Here is a 17,975-nt window from a genome sequence, read left to right on the forward strand (position 1 = left end):
CATCATTTAGCTGAACAAAGAGAAGGTGAAGGGGTGACTTGATGACAGTCTGTAAGGATCTACATGGGGAACAAATCTTTACTAATGGGCTCTTCAATCTAGCAGAGAAAGGTATAACGTGATCCAGTGGCTGGAAGTTGACGCTTGACCAATTTAGGCCTGGCCTACACTAAAAAATTAGGTCAACCCAGATATGTCAGGAAAAATCCACACCCCTGAGCAACATAAGTTGACCCAACCTCCAGTTTGCTCACAAACCCCTTGTGACAGGGTTGAGCCGGATGTCTACAGGAGAGTAATAGAAGGCAGATATATTAGCCCCAGGTTAAGTAGGTCCCTTTTCCCTGGGTAAGATAACAGGGAAGGTTCCAGAACAATCAGGAACCTTCTGGAGACAATTAAGACAGACAGGCTGATTAGAACACTTGCAGCCAATCAAGAAGCTGCTAGAATCAATTAAGGCAGGCTAATCAGGGCACCTGGGTTTAAAAAGGAGCTCACTTCAGTTTGTGGTGCATGTGTAAGGAGCTGGGAGCAAGAGGCGCTTGGAGCTGAGAGTGAGAATGCGGACTGTTGGAAGACTGAGGAGTACAAGCATTATCAGACACCAGGAGGAAGGTCCTATAGTGAGGATAAAGAAGGTGTTGGGAGGAGGCCATGGGGAAGTAGCCCAGGGAGTTGTAGCTGTCGCCCAGCTGTTCCAGGAGGCACTCTAGACAGCTGCATTCCACACGGCCCTGAGCTGGAACCCGGAGTAGAGGGCGGGCCTGGGTTCCCCCCAAACCTCCTGTGTCTGACCAGCAGTTGGGAAGAGTTGACCTGGACTGTGGGTTCACGAAAACGGCCAAACTGAGGGCTGCCATGAAGCTAGCAAATCTGCCAATAAGCGCAAGACCCACCAAGGTAGAGGAGGAACTTTGTCACACCCCAACACTAATAAAGCAAAAAGTAATCACCTATGATCCAGCCACATAAAAGGACAGTCAGTTTGATTTCTTTAAAAAATAAAAAAATACTGACTTTTCTATTTTTTTTAACTATTTATTTATTTACTTGGAGGGTTTAACAAGTTTACAAATCCTCACCATGTAAATATCAGAAACTAAACAATCGCTACAACAGTTAGCTTTTGTTTGCAGAGGCAGTGCATAGGAGTACAGTCACCAGATTTAACACAGTGCTAACGATATTACAGAATGAGCATGATTACAGCACTTGTATGCCGTTGCTTGTGATTTTATTCAATTGCCATGAGATCTCTATAAACACATATTTAACAGACCAGGCATGTCTATCACGTGTTAACATTAGAGGGGGAAAAACTATTTGGGAACACTCAGTTTCTGACAGACCATCCTTTAAATAGGGTGGGCTGAGACTTAAGTATAAAATTCTTCAACTGCCCTGCTGTTTGTATTGGTCTAAGAAGCAAGAATGCAGCTAAGGACGCAGTCACTCAAACATGCACATGAGCAATTTCATTCGCAAGTTGTCTCCTTTGAAGTCAGTGGCATTATTTGTGGGCACAGGTGTCTGCAGGATTGATCCCAAAGCCCCAGAGTGCTGCCAGGGCACAAAGAATAAGAGAACTCCCCACCTTCCCCTGCTGACTAACCCCACATGAATCTTCTCTCGGCTGGAATCAGAAGCCGAATGAAAGAATCTACAACAAGGACAACAGTTTTCAGTAAACGAGGCAGTCTGGTTTGTTTATTTCATTAGCATCCATTCCTAGCCCACTGCAAGGCCAGGATTTCTTCAGATCTGCCCCTCAGCAATTCACAACCAGTGTTCTCTATCCACGGCCTTTTCAGCACCATTCCTACTAGGATGACGAGCTAGTGGGATGGGGGTGGGGTGGGGTAATAGGTGCCTATATATGAAAAAGCCTCAAATATCAGGACTGTCCCTAGAAAATCAGGACATCTAGTCACCCTAATTCCTACCCACCACCCAATGCCAGCTGCAGAGACCAACTCTTCTGCTGTCCTTCTCCCACGGATGATTCCATCAAACATCCTGGCCATGACTCCTTAGCTGGACTCTCAGTTCCTTGATCAGGCTTTGTTGCCACTAGTGCATCCATTCTCACTGAACCAAACTGGTTGGTGGTGCAAGTCCCGCACTGTGGTTTGGGCTGACAGACAGGGGAAGTTTGGGAACCACACAATCTGAGAAAGTGACTGTCAAGCAGCAGGAGTTCCTCACCTGCAGGGGGAGCAGCAGCTGCCACCTGAGGCTGGGAGAGGCAGGGGGTGCTAGACAGTCTTAGGGAGACCAAGGGACGGGTGGAGAGGGGCGGGAGCGATAGAGGAAGATGTGAGTAGAAATCAAATGGGCTCCAAACAAAAGCCAAGTAGGTGGGGGAACCCAAGATGGAAATGGGCCAGATGTGCAAGTACAACAGCACCAGCTGTATACCAGCCAGGGCTGTAAGGCGCTTTGGAGCAGGTCTACTGCAGGCCCAAGGAGTCTGGAAGGACAATACCTCTGAAGTGCTGTACAGAAGGGCAGACGGACCAAAGTCTCTTCTGCCCCTCTCTGGTGGGAGCTAAAGCTGACATGGCGCTTTTCCAAGGAGTTTGGATCATGCCAGTGTCCTACCTAATGCTCTCTTCAGTCAAACAGGCGCTGTATACTTTCCTAAGACATGCACGAGTTCTTGCTGAGCACATAAGGGTGCAATGTTCGCCAGCAGTCACTGCAGGGCCAGGGGCTAATGCACTGTTTTCTGAAGCAGTTTGCGATACCATTAGGATAGGTGCTATGACACCAAAGTCTCTTCTATCTGGATGATGGAAACTGTGGCAGGAACCCTGTACTAGGTAATCAGCTTGCTCTCCCCGCATGTAAATCTGAGTATTGAGCATTCTTATTCACAGGAAATACAGTAAGTACTGGGGTTTCTTTTCTTATTCTTAAAATATCACTTTTCTAACAGTCTCTCCTACCTTCAGCCATCCAACATCTTGCTCCGCAACCTCTAGTCAGAGAAGGGTTACTGCCTCGCCAGCCAAACTAGACTAGCTTCCCCTGCCTGTGACAGCTAACCCAGCTGTGAGGCCTTTCAAACACAAGGGAGGCTGGATCAGCTGCCAATATGGACTGCATGGTACACACTCAAGTGTGCCCAGGAGAGTTGTCACACCAAAGCACCTGCTCTCCAGGGGTTCCTGTCACCATCTCCCACCCCTAATCTCAGGGGATCAGCTAGTCAGAGGACAAGTTCCCTCTCAGCAATGTGGTGTGGGAGCATACAGTGCCCACCAGTGGAAGGTTTCTAAGGTAACCAAGTAAAAAACTTAGTGTTTCCTAGCCCAGTGGAGGGTTTGCTTTGAAGTGAGCTGTAGCTCACGAAAGCTTATGCTCAAATAAATTGGTTAGTCTCAAATAAGTTGGCTAATCTCTAAGGTGCCTCTAGTACTCCTTTTCTTTTTGCGAATACAGACTAACACAGCTGCTACTCTGAAATCTGCTCCTCTGACCACGGTCACAAGCAGCCACTGGACAGATGCACCCCTGCTCGTATCTGAATCTCTGCCCCACAGAACCACTATGCATCGCAGCACCACTTAGCACCTACTTCACGAAGAACCAGCAGCAGAGCTTGGGAGGAAGTTTGCATACTGTAGCATATGCGATACTAAGCTCAGGGGAGTGCATGAAACAAAGACTTTGCATAAGTACATCAATTACACTGTCAAGGCACTGTAGAGATGACTAACCCTCAGACAACTACCAACGCTTCCGTTGTAAAGGATGGGGACGTGAAGGTCTTACAGGGGTGAGGCGACTTGCCTGAGACCAGACAGCAAGTCAGTGATAGAACCAGGTCTAGAATTCCGGGGTTTTTAACTCTAGTCCTGTGCGCTAGCCACCAGGGAATGCTGAATATGGCCCCTGACTATCATGAGCTCTCAGCTCACCCTTAGGAGTAATTTCAGCAACTATTTCTGAGAGCAAAGTTTTATTGTGCTATGTTAGTGGGTACATTGGCACTGGCAGGTTAGCCATAGGTCGGAGTGATAATAAATTAAGTCACTGATGCAAATCAGCCGTTGTCAGCTGACTCGGACTCACAGGGCTGTTTAATTGTGATATAGACGTTCAGGCTTGGGCTGGAGCATGAGCTCGAGGACCCTGCAAGGTGGGAGGGTCCTAGAGACCCAACGTCTACACCGCAATTAAACAACCCCTTAGCCTCTGCCCGAGTCAGCGGGCAAGGGCCAGCCACAGGTGTCTAATTGCAGTGTAGATATAACCTCGGATGAATTCAGCACCTTTCATGCTCAGGACTCCCAAAGCCCTTTTGTAACTATATACATAAAGAATCATTAAATGCAGCCATCTCTGAGTGATGGGCAGTCGTCAAGTGGTATTAACATACTGCATAAAAATTGAGAGAAGAGGACATTTTCACCAAGGACCCTGGGATAAACCAGGATTCTTACAAAATGTGCCTTTGAATATTTAATGTTCATGTACAGCAGGGGACATTTAAGTCACGAAGGGCCTGTTGTTAAGGCATAGATTGGGGCTGAGAAGTTCTGGGTTTGATTCCCAGGCTTCTTGTGTGACCTTGGGCAAGTCACTTAGTCTGTGCCTCAGTTTCCATCTGTAAGATGGGGATATGACCTCACCACACTATAGAGAGGATACATTCATAACTACTTGAGATGCCATTGGTGGAGTTACATAAACTGGATCAAAGTTTACAAATTCTTTCCTTAGCTCAAGGGAAGCCTGAAGATTTTAACTGAACACTTCCCCAGAGACTCCATCCAGGCCAATAAGTTTGGGATGAAGCATTTTGGTTTGGCTGTTCTTCCCAAGGGTTCCAGATCCTCTCTCTTTCCACTGACCTTATTCCTAGCATTGGGAGCGAAATGCCAAGCTAGAAAAAAAGGTGTTAAACAGTGAGTCAGAAATGGTTTTAAAACTGACACTGTTAATAGAAAAGTTGAAGGGCCTTGTTTTTTTCCAACTGTTCCACTCTAAACAAGAGCTGGAGGAAGCCTCTTAACGTTTTCACCTCATGTTTCCTGTAACATTTAACACAGTAGGACATAAAACATTTTTCCACCCCATATTTCATCTTGGACTCACTTTCTCCATTTTCTTAAAGGGACCCTGTGCCCAATGTTCCTCCTCCAGATCAGCTTGTGTATTTGTAACATAACTGCTCTTTTGAGTGGTACATCCATGACGAGTAAAACAAATCTGATGGCAGCCTCCAGTCATCTGCACTAGCTCCGAGCCAACAAGTCTCCCAGAAGCACAATATGGACAGAATAATGAGGATTTTCTAATGGTAGCCTGAGGTTTGTATCTTTAGGGGCAAATCCTGTGTTCCCAGAACTCCCACCAAGGTCAACAGCTATGTGCTGAAGGAATGCACGATCAGGCCCTGAAGGTGGAATTTTCATAGATACATAGGTTTAGTCTGACCTCCTGTGCCACACAAGCGTATCACTCTAGAAACACTAGTGTGTTTAGCATGCAACTCTCATCAGCTTCCAACAGGGCACAAGTAACATTTAGAAGCCCAAGTCCCATTGTACATCAGGGAGAGTTAAGACACTTTAGAAAATCCCAGCCCTCACACTACGCTCTGTAGAGCAAAGACTCCTCTTCGCTCATATTTCACTCACTGCAGAGCTATGGCAATACTGGGCAAATGCTGCATGTGGCGGTCCTTAGACTAAGCAGAACTGATGCATTTCCACTGCACAGGAGAAGAATGGATCTGGAGAGCCTGTGTGGGGAATGGCACCTTGTGGCATGCACCAAGCCAACCAGGGTGGTCACTCACACATCCCCAGAATACTGGACATTCTGGTACTTCCAGGAACAGTGTGGGCCCACTCCTGCCTGTGTCCCCCGCACACACTGGTGTGACCTGGTGAGGTCACACCACATGGAAGATGCCATTTGGAAGAGCCTGCCGCCCCACCCCCACCAGTGTGACCTCACGCGCATGGTGAAACCGGACAAAACCACATCTGGGTTTGTTTCAGTACCAGACAGGGGACAAACCATTTTTAAAAAGGATTGTGTCTTAAGGCCAACAAATGGCCTGCCCAAACCCAGTGCAGGGTGCTCCGAGCATGCAGGGGAAGTTTGGAGTGAAGCAAAGGCAACAAGGAGACCAGCAAGGCCCACTGACACTGAGCAGAGCTGCAGGAACTTCAGTAGCTACCACAGCCTCTGGATTCCTTGCCCAGGCATCAGCAGAGCCCCAGTACACAGCCTGTCCACTCAGGCCTCAGGTTTGCCCCATTGGAGTAAGCCACCTCCTTTCCAGGTTGGTTTATTAATACACTTTTTTTAAAAAAAAACCCAAAACTTAATTTAAATGCAATTTAGGGCTTTTCTGGTGGGTGGTAAGAGCTATGGGTAAAATTTTAAAGTTAGATTTCATATTGTTGGGTTTTTTTTATATATAGAAACTCATGTCTCTAAGGAGATAAGAGTTAATAATCCATTCCTCACCTGATCCCCTTTCTATCTGCATGTTCAGTGCAGGCTGGGTCATGATATTTCATTCAGGGATTTATTGTTAAGCAACATCTATGTGCACCCTAAGGGGTCTCTGGCAGCTGCAGAAACTGCTCCTTGGGCATTATGAAGGTGGAGGCTCAGCAGCCTTTTATTTGAAAGTTTGCTGTCAGCCAGCATTGGAAAGCCATTGGTTTCAGCTTGGCCAGGGGCACAGAGCCATCAGGAAACAGCTCAGGGGAGAGGGTCCTCAGACACGGGGCCAGGGACATTTGAAATGAAGAGTTACATTTGAAAACCCAACCTTAATTTTTATTTGGGTGGGGATTAGAAACTGGGTTTGGGATTAAATCAGGAAGAGACGACATTCTAACTCAGCCCCTTTCTATCCAGCTCAGAAGAGAAATCTCTTCTATTTACTGGCCTGTAGAGTGGCAGAGACGATAGCTAAAGTGCACGGAAGATGCATTCCTTTCCTGTATTAGGGCCATTTCTTTTTATGCTAATCCTATGCATGAAGACTCCCATTGATAGCAATTGTGCCAAGGTGATAGGCACCTTATAAATACCTACAATAGCTACACTGAGATGCATTATATATAATCACAGCTCGCGTATGACCTTGGGGATGGAGAGCATGTGAAGGGCACAAATAAGGACAACTCTGGCCTTTCCTTCCCCCGAAGGAACAAGGACACTTTCCTTTCCCTGAAGGTAAATTTCACCCCATCATTTCCCTGTTCCTATCCCAGAAGCAAAGTATCTGCTACCAAACTCTATCTCCAGTATCAGATAAGCAAAAGGACCCCATCCCAGAATTCAGAGTTTACTTGGGAGAAATGGAAAGACCAGAACTGCATTTCTGTGCAAACATGAACTGAATTTTAACTGCCACTTTGCAACAGGGCATCCTCCGGACCAGGCTGAACTGCAGTAATGAAACATTACAGGGAGGGACATATAGCAGCCCAGACTATGTAGAACGAAAAATAATTGAGGGCATAAGTCTCCAATTCGGTTTTTCCATTAATTTTTTTTTCTTTTTACAGCACATTAAATCTGAATGCAGGTTGCCAGGCCAGACCCCTGTAGGGGAAATGATCTGACCCATTTGTGACAACAACTTTATAATCACCTCGTATTTGTTTTTCTGTTTCCATTAGTTTTCCCCAGCACTGCAATGGATATGGGTGGGCTTGGTCCCAAAGCCCGGTTCCTTAGACCATATACCTGAAAATATTATGGTCTGAAGAAGGAGATTATCCAAAACAGCCCACAGAACAAGGAGACATGAAGCAGGCTACACCAGCCTTCCCAAACCATGGAGATGGTAGGAGACAATCCCCTTCCCTTCAGATAGGCATTAATCCCCTCTTAGACCAGTCTTCTTAATGGAAGCAGTCAAAGACCCAAGCCACTGGAAGTTATTTTGACAATGACATACTAGAATACGCACAGGAAACAGTCCTATGTGGACACAGAAACAAGCTAAGGGAATTAACAGGTTTCCCTTTCTAACTTCTGCAGTACCTCAGAGGCTGCCCAAGGTTGGAATTTCCTTCCTGAACCCCCCCACACCCACGTTTCCCCTGATGGGTGCTCACGGATGGTTAGAGGGGGGCATTTCAACATGCCCCAGTCATTACCAAAGCTTGGTCAGCAGCAGTCAAAGCACCTCGAGTTTCGTAGGCACAGGATGAATTCCGACTTGAGGCATCTACATGAAGCAAGGTCTGAAGGTCTCTGCCCATTTGCTCTCCACCTGCTAAGACAGTGGTCCCCAAACTTTGGGGCGCACACCTCTAGGGGGGCGCCAAGGAACATTCAGGGAGATGCACGGTGGGAGGGGGGGCACGGAGGAAGCACCTCCCAGCCCAGCTCCACCCCGAGCCGCAGCTCCACTCTGCCCCCTGCTCTGCACCCACGCCAGCTCTGCCTCTAGCCCCAGCTTCTCCCCACACCAAGGTCACCCGCTGAGCCAACTATGCTGCAATGGCGGGGAGGAGCACAGACAGATTCCATTACTGGTAGCGCCGGGAAAGCACGACAGGAAAAGTTTGGGCACCGCTGCACAAAACTACCACCACCAGTGCGATCAGCTGAGCAGTGACTGCTTGAGGCCCAGATGTGCAGAGTCTCCTATAGTCATTCCTTTGTTTGACCTAAAATCTTAGCCCTGCACAGGACAGCAGAGGCAATTCTTGGGGGATTTCAACAAATATTTCACTACCAATACGAGGCCAAGTATATCCTCGGTGTAACTCCGTTGATGGGATGGATTTGGCCTGGGAGTTACTCCCAGTGTAACAGAGACTTTAGCGCCATCCAACGCCTCCCACACCTGATAGTGCTGTGATTTGGAGTGGGGCTTGTGATCCTCAGCTACAGCAGCACAGGAATTTTGCCTGAGCCACATGCCGTTTCTGGCTTTGGCTTGTAGAGGTCGCGGTGCAGCAGGTGGCAGCTGTAACCACTGCCTGCAGCACCGGGGCACCATACTGAGTGGGGCAGAACCCTGGAGCTAGGGTGACCAGATGTCCTGATTTTATAGGGACAGTCCCAATTTGGGGGTCTTTTTCTTATGTAGGCTCCTATTACCCCCCACCCCCGTCCCGATTTTTCACATTTGCTGTCTGGTCACCCTACCTGGAGCAGGCCCACCTCCGAGGCGCACTCTTCCCGAGCTTGGCACCACGGCCACCCCGCCCTCTCTCTCTCCTCCTCTCTCTCTCGTTAAAGGTAGGATCCCAAGGCACATCCATCTGCAGGCTGGAAACAGAAACCTACCCAGGGAGTGAGTCATTGAACAGGACCACAGGGGAGGGCTCTGGATAGTGTGGGGGAGAGAGAGGAAAGTGGGAGCTGATGCCTGCCTACGTGCGTGGATTTAAAGTTGTGTTTTCAACCTGTGATTGTCACACAAGGGGATAAGCAGGGAGAGATCAAAAGCCGTGATTCATTCAGACCAAAAATAACAGAGTCAGAACCCAAAGAACTGTATTTTGCGAATACAGACTAACACGGCTGTTACTCTGAAACCAAAGAATCATGAGATGTTAAAATAAAAACTGCTCATTTGTATGACTGTACAGTGTTTTTCCCTAGTTCAGGAGACACCATGCAAACACTTTTGCTTCTCCCCAGCAAGAGTGAACCAAGTGTGTAGCATGACAGTTAATTACAAATAATTCACACTTGCCACCAACATACAACATACCATTATCACAAACTCAGCTTGTTACATCTGATGCTATGTTCTGACTCGGATCCACCCTGAATCTCTGGAAAGAGGAGTTGCTGTGCTATAGCCTAGCCTAGCAAGAGATTTTGGTTCAATTTTTATTAGGCCATCTGGGGAACACAAACACAAGACCCACTGAGCGACTGCTGTTTGTTTGTGTGCTTCCAACATGCTGTAAGATCTGGGAGTTAGTGGACTGATCTTCAGGTTTGAATGCTACGTTTACTATCCAAAATTCAGCCTAAGCCACTGGAATGAGAGGTGCAGTCCCATTGATGTAGGACCACTGCAGTTTTTAGCAGTGACAAATTCAAAGTAAGGATGAAAGCTAATTTCAACAGGCACAAACTGCATTATGCCCACAGAAAGGATGGTCAGTTTCAACTGTACAAGCAGCATGGAGGTAATGTGGACAGGCCATCAGAAGACTAGATCTCTGTTCCTGCCACTGTCCTGCTGTATGATCTTGGGTACAACACCTCCCTCTCTATCCTGTGCCACAGGGCTTGCCTACATGGGGAAGTTATTTTGGAATAAGGTAAGGTGTGAATTTAAAGTGCTGTAGCTATTCTGGAATGACTCCCCATGAGGATACTTTTTAAATAAGAGTGCCTTTGTCCAGGTTAATCCACTTCCAAAGTAGACTAAGGTAAAACAAAAAATGAAAGTTGTATTTTGAATAAGTGTGCACATGGGAGCTCTGCAGAATAGCTATTCCTGTCCTATTTTACATGTACAAGCCCTCTGTCTCCCTATCACCCCACTCCCATCCATTAAAGGGGGAGAATGATGGTATGAAAACTGCTTTTGGGACTATGGAGCAAAATGGTAAGGAAGAACCCAGTACTATTAAACTTAAGATCTTTACTTTATACTGAAGCAAAAGCCTCCCTCTGAAAATTATTTTCCTGTTTGAAGCTTATCTGGTAACTTGCTATTTAACAAATTCTTATTTAGCTTCCTTAATTCAGATCCTATCAAGTTGTTGTAAGTGTGAATAGAGAAAAAAAAAAGCCATTCAGTTAACTTCCGTAATTCCAACAGAAGGGGGAAAAAAACAGGAAGTCCACAGAGCAGTAGCACCTACCCACCTTCCCAGTGCATGTAACAATTCCCATGAGCATAGCTTCAGTTTAGCTGCTTTGAAAACCATGAGATTTGATCCTTCCCAGTTAAAGATACAGACTAAATGTTCCAACAAACAAACAACTGAGAGTAATGTAAAAGACTGAGTATATTCCACTGAGAATGCAGCAGAAGAGGTATTGGATGGTCTCAGGAGGCCTATGTTGTACCCTGGGCTTTCACTAACATAACCTAGATAGTCATGTCAATTCTGCCTCAGTTTCCCCTTCTGTAAAATGAGGATGCTGCCCACTTGCCTTTGCAGTTAAACCATTATTTTAATTGCTAACAAGAACAGGACTTCTGGGTTCATTCTCATGTCTGCCACTGGCTGTTAGACCCTGAGCATGTCATTTAACCCATGCCTCAGTTCACCCAATTGTGAAATGATGTACTTCATTTGCCTTATTGGGGTATTGAGGTTTAATGTTTGTAAAACCTCTCCATCTCGTCTAGTACTTACATGGCCCTGGTCACTATGGTATCAGGGTACCTTTACAAGACCCTCAGATGAAAGATGCTGTAAGAACAAACTATGTATTATTAAAAATCTCAGCTCAGCTCTGATCAGCTCAGCTGCTGACTGATGATTTTGAGCTGCCATTCAAGACTACACAGGTTCACTTATATCAGCTCAGATTGTCTGGTCACAGGCAGGCAGGTGACAATAAGCATTGTTGTCTTTGCTACCAGCAGATAGAGAAACTTCAAAATTTTGCACTGTCTGGACAGTATATTCTGTATTAACCATGAAACATTTGGGACCTTCCACCCCTCCAGGTGGGAAAACTGTAATAAGAAACATTTTGTACTATTGATCCAAGTGTCAGAGTGCTTTAAACAATTCAGCCTCCCGTGTGAAGTAGAAGAATCCCTATTTTATACAGGGAAACAGAGGCATGGAACCAGTGATGATACATACACAGCCTATTGCTGGTCCTGACTGTAGGTCCCAAACACAAGACAAGCTGGGCTTATGCTTTACGAATGTGGATGTTAAAGCCATGTATATACAAAAGCAGAACCTACAGCAAGAGGGCTTTTTGGTTAATTGCTCAGGGATGAAGAGATTGATTTTCAAATCAAACATAATGGGTCTCACCTGGATAGTCAACAGAAGATTCATTTTTTTAAGGCTTGTTAAGCATATGGCTTAGAAGTAGTTCAGAAGTGTCACTTTAAAGAAAAATATTAAGGAAAAAAATGTATGTTGCACAGCAAAAAGTGACAATCTACAAATGAATGTGCCATGATTGGGAGGAACACTTCACTGAGCAGCACAGCTGGTATGGATAGATAACTGTGCACATGTAGCAATGGCTCTGTCTGTATGAATGAGCGAGCAAGCACATGGAAGGGAGATGGAGAGGCAAGCAGACTAATAGAGGAAGACAGACTTCTAGAAAGATTGCAATAAGCCTCTTTAAACTTCCCTAAAGGGAGAGCCAGCTGGCAAACCATTCCCATGATAAGGTGTTATTTGACCCAGGAGCCTTGCAAAAAATAAACAGCTGACCCCTTTCACACACCCCAGTTCACCCCTTCAGCTCTTTTAACAGGGGTGAGGGCTAGATATGCACTACCCCATGCTCTAAATAAGCATTTACTTGCTGTCAACAATTGTTGGCACAGAAGAAAGCCAGCTGAGCTGTTTTCAGCTGGAAAATAAACACTGAATTCAGACTGACCATTAGCATCTTCAGAACAACCAATCTACTGTTACTCACCCACTGACCTAATCCAGCTACTTTAGTCCAGAAGAAAACAGCACATTCTAAATGCATAGAAAATTCTTCCACAACATTAGCATCCCTGGGCCCCAACCCTGCAATGAGCAACATGCAGGCAGACTCCCGAATTTGTACAGAGCCTCTGAAGTCAAAACCAGTTCTGTGGGGGAAGAGGTATCTGCCCACATGTTGCTCATTGCAAGATTGGGGTCTTAGTGTCCACAAATACATCTATGGAAAATGTTATTGACTTGGGTCCGGCTTCCCCTCACCCACAAGAGTTCTTTACTTCAAAAATAAGAAGTACGTAATTATACTCGCTTTTTTAAGTGACATTCAAAACAAGGTTTTCATTCTGCCTAAATGGAGGTGGGGGGAAAGAGGAGGAGGAGAACTGTCAGTCAGGTTTATAAACACCCACTGTGCCAATATTTTTAAAAAGCCTGCAAAAGAGACAGAAAGAATCAAATGTGGCAGTTTGCAAAAGGAATTTCCAAGAGATCAACAGGATGATAGGATTAGTGGGTATGATTAATGGAAGAATTCAGCCCAAAGACAAGATGACAAAGTGAAGCTCTGATAAATATCCAGAAGTAATTTAGCAACAGTGACAAAGGTGAAGAATTATCCAAAGTAGTTACAGGGGTTTTAAATAAGTTACAGATTTCAGTGAAAGTTGAATATTAGGTAGGATTTCTTTCCTGAATGGCTAGGTCAATTAGCCAGTGATCTAATTTGCCAAGTGAGGACATTTAATCATCATTTATCTAATCTCATTTTGAACCACCTAAACTATGGACCAAGTTTTGCCCTCCAGCTGAATGAGCAATTCTAAGGTCTCGTCTACACTAGAAAATTAGGTCGGTTTAACTACGTTGATCAGAGGTGTGAAAAATCCACACCCATGAGTGGCATAGTTAAACCGACCAAGTCCCTGTGTAAAATTCTTCTGTCAACCTAGCTACTGCTTCTCTGGGAGGTGGATTACCTGTGCAGACAGGAGAATCCCTCCTGTTGGTGTAGTGTAGTGTAGTGTCTACACTGAAACGCTACAAGGGGTCCCTTCCAGCCATAAATGCTGATTCTGGGAATGGTGGGCCTGATTCTTTTCTCACTTAAACTTGTTTGATACCAATTTAATTCCAGAGTTGCCTAACTGAATTTAGATTTAGACGGGTAAGCAAGAGGAGAATCAGGCTCACTAGAGTTACACTAGCTTAAGTGATTTCATAGGTAAATTCTGCAGTTTGTTTGAAGAGAGTGGGTTCCTTTTGTTGGGATGCGAAATGGAAGAGAGCATGAGCTAGTAACCTAGCATCCCTAGAAATCTTTTAGAACAAAGCCTATGTTTTCACTAGTGCAGTGGTTCTCAACCAGAGGTCCGGGCCCCCTAGGGGGCCTTGAGCAGGTTTCAGGGGGGCCTCCAAGCAGCGCCAGCATTAGACTTGCTGGGGCCCAGAGCAGAAAGCCGAAGTCCCACCACATGGGGCTGAAGCCCAGGTCCCTGAGCCACAACTTCCAGGGCTGAAGGTGAAGCCTGAGCAATGTAGCTTCATGGGGGACCCCTGTGGCATGGGACTCAAAGCAATTGCTCTGCTTGCTACCCCCTAAAGCCAGGCCTAGCTTTTCTATGCAGAAAACCAGTTATTGTGGCACAGGTGGGCCATGGAGTATTTATAGCGTGTTGGGGAGAGAGGGGGGCTGAGAAACAAAAAGGTTGAGAACCTCTGCACTAGTGTACATCAGGGTAAAATGAAACATTCCCTGGTCAGCAAGAAAGCTATGGGCTTTTTCTGATTTGTTAACCCAAACATCTAAGACTGGGTAACCACCACCAACAGCATTGCAGGAAACACTGGTTGATATTTGGCTTTTACTGAATGAAATATACCCAGAGGCAACAGGCATTTTATAAATGATGGAAGTCAAAACAAAACATGGCTGAGTTTTCCCACAGCAGAATTGCTGCAGAGATGATACAGTGCAACCCAGACACCAAGAAGACGCTGGTACCAAGAAAATCCATGCAGGGACAAGTTCTCACCAAAGAAAGATTCAACAACAAAACCTTGTTAGAGACAAGCTGCCTGGACATGCAGTCTTAAGGGGAGAGAGAAACAGTAGCATCTTTATGTCTAAATGATATCACATGCATCATATACATTGGAACTGGAACACTTTTAATCTTTCATTTACTATGAAATCTTCAGTCATTTCCCCTTCCCTCCAGTCAGAAGGCAAGCAGCTCAATTTTTAGAAATCCTGGGGCTAATACAAAGCCTATGGAAATAAAGGAAGCCTTTCAATTAGCTTTAATAGCTTTGGATCCAGGCCATCAATATAGAGATTAAATGAGTAAGGGAAAAATGTTATCAGAGTTGTTATTTGTATAGCAATTACAACACAATCTGATGTGCTTTCCAGTGAAACCAATCCAGGTGTGGACTAGCACCCCACGATTAAAGTACATTCCAAGACAATAAATAAATAATATTAGTTCTGAATATTAATAAGGATACTTGGCCCTTCCCTGTGCAATTTAATAGTAATAATCTAAGGCTCAAAACAGCTCTGTTGAGGAAGGTAAGGTAATAGATGGGCTCAGAAGTTAGGACTCTCGACTCACTCTGTCTGAAAATGCTTTATACACTTGTTACAAATACCTAAGATGACTCCAGTTGAAACACTGGAGATTCCCCCCCCCCGCCCCCCGTATTTGTTTGCTTTGTGCATTCCAAAAGTCAGTTTCACTATTTCCCTTATGTAGTTAGAGTGTCCCCTGGTTTGTGTGGGTTCTTCACAGCAGAGGAAATAAACATTTTTAAAGATAAGAAAGTGATAATAAAAACAAAGACTGGCAGGCAAGTTGCAGGCTGACAGAGCCCCTTCAAAATGACTGAACGGCACACAGGAGCCTCAGGGCAGGGTTAGCACCTGAAATGACTAGATTTGAGGTTGGTTGACAGTCTCTGGGACACACTTTCACTGGATCACACAGGAAGACGGCCAGGCTGGCCACTGAACTCCCTGAAGCCCCATCTTGTACTTTAACCATCAATTCGTTTCTAAATACAGAGGCATATGTTTAGCTGAACTATTTTAACATGTCTAACTCCTGCCAAAGGAAGAGAACCTCCAAATGAAGCAAACAAAATCCACTCCTACGTGGGGACAAGAAACTGAGGCCCTGAATTCTCCAGTTTCCTGTGATCACCTAATTTCCATAATGGGTAAAGTGTTTTCAACCCTGAAGCCAATCTGGCAATGGAATGAACTGCCCTAGAAAGGTAATTATGTCCTGTCATTAGATGTGTTCAGGATAAGGTTAGACAAAGTATAGTGGGATTAACAGTGTTTTATCCTGCTTGATGTAGAGGGCTGACTAGATTATTTAAGTGGTTCTTTTCAAGCTTGCCTAGGATTGCACAATGCTGGAGGTCACTTCCTGATTTGACACTGCAAAGTAATTTTGTCAGCACTGCTCAATAACAGATTACCACCACCCCCCTCTGACTGTTCAGCTATGGAGACTTAGGTTTGCATCCCTTACACCTAGTCAGACATGAAAGCTCGTTTGGTGGTCTCAAGTCACTAGTGGGTCATTTTGTCCACCCCGTGAAGCCACCACGCATCACTGACAATACCAGAACTGGAATAGCAGGGAGTGTTGTAGGTCAAGCAGGCAGGCATTGGCACAGCAGTGTGAAGATCTGGGCCTGAAATAACAGGGATACTGCAGGTCAGGACTGAGGGGCACCCCTATGCGAAGACCCCATACTGCAAGACAAGGGTGGGGGGGCTGCACATCAGAAACAAGGTGTCAGGTGCACTGGCAGAGCTATGGGAACAAGAACTGGAATAGTAGGGCATATCGTAGGCCAGACCTGCGATGCACTGGGAGAATTGTGTAACGGGATTGGGAGTGGAATTCCCCAGGGGCAGGGGTGCTAGGGCAGGACTGATGTAGATAGGAAGAGCCATGCAGGCAATCAGTACTGGAAGAGCAGGTGGGTAGGTCAGGAGCTAGGCACATTCTCACTGCCCAGTGCCCATAGCACTGCTACTGCCTCCTCCCCCACGAGCAAAAACAACCGCCCAAAAATCACAGCGAAGAAGGTTTGAGAACATAAGAGCCCTCAATAGTGCAAACTACCCAGAGCAGTGCATCGCACCCCCAGATACCCAGAGCTGCTGCTTTCTCTTTTACACCTCTGCCCCCGCCCCATGCAAACCCAGCCCTCCCCTTCCCGCAAAATCTTCACCCTACCAGAGCACAACATAGTCCTGCTGCCTCGGGCACAGGAATTCAAGACCCAAGTACCCGGGGGAGCCAAAGTCCCGACGCTGTGGGCAGGGGGCAAAGAGCGGGCGGGCTCCCCCTGGCTGCAGAGCCCAGACAAACAGAAGGGAGGCGACACAGCCTGAGCTGGAAAGTTCCTACATAATTAAAGCCGGAGAACCGCCGTAGTTGGCTGGAGATGGGGGGGGGGGTCGGGGGGGCCAGATCTCCGGCTCCTTCACACCGCCGCCCTCGCTGGCTCTGCCCCCCCGCCCCCGGTTCTCCTCTGGATGCACCTGACCCTGATGGGGCGGCGGCGGGGGGGGGAAGATATGAGGCGCCCCCCATCTCCCAGCGCCCCCTCGGGCTGCAGCTGCTCTGTCACTCACCCGCCGCAGGAGCCAGCCCCGACCGGGCTGCGGCAGCAGCCGCCCAGGCCGGCGAGAGGCGAGCACCGCCGGCGGAGGGCCCCCCACCAGGCGCAGGGCTGCAGCCAGGCTCGGGAGCGCCCTGCAGCTGCCCAGCTCCGGAGCGGCCCCTTGCCTCCGCAGGCGGCAGGGACCAGAGGGAAGAAGCCGGCGCTGATAGGAGTGCAGCCGCCTCTGGTCCTGCGCTCACTCCCGCCCGGCTCCTCCTCGAAGGTGTGGCCAGGGCGAGAGGAGGGGGCTGAGGACCGGAGCCGGGCGATGCTCTGCGCTCCCCTGCCCGAGCGATGGGGAGGGATCCTGCGCGGGGACGTGCAGAGAGGGGCTGGGGAGCGGCCGGGCGCACAGGTATTTTCAGAGGGGCTAGAGAGGCAGCAAGGAGCAGGGCGCAGCGCATGGCAGAGTCCCGTGCTTCCTCCAGCCGGGCGGGTGGTAGCGGGAACCAGGCCAAGCAAAGCAGTGGGGGAAGGGTTGCTGTGCAGGGAGGGGTCCCCAGCGGGACAGTATTGACTGAAGAGCGTCTCAGAACGATTCAGAACTGAAATTCCATTTTATATCCCCCCCCCCCCCAATATATATGCTGCAGATCCTGGCATAGATGCTGGAACTAGGGCTGCTGCCGCACCCCCTGGCTGGAAGTGGTTTTCATCATATACAGGGTTTACAGCTTTGTTCAA

General features: G+C 47.1%; 1 protein-coding gene across 1 annotated transcript in view; it reads right to left on the bottom strand.

Annotated features, from left to right (window-relative positions):
* Window positions 1-17,520, bottom strand: part of PPP1R16B (protein phosphatase 1 regulatory subunit 16B) — a 103,082-nt gene extending 85,562 nt beyond the window's left edge. Inside the window, exon 1 of the mRNA XM_073309746.1 lies at window positions 17,263-17,520. The gene's annotated coding sequence lies outside the window, so the exon portion shown is untranslated. The remainder of the gene's footprint in view (window positions 1-17,262) is intronic.
* Window positions 17,521-17,975: the final 455 nt, after the last annotated feature.

This window comes from Lepidochelys kempii, chromosome 13 (assembly GCF_965140265.1).
Source record: "Lepidochelys kempii isolate rLepKem1 chromosome 13, rLepKem1.hap2, whole genome shotgun sequence".
NCBI lineage: Eukaryota > Metazoa > Chordata > Testudines > Cheloniidae > Lepidochelys > Lepidochelys kempii.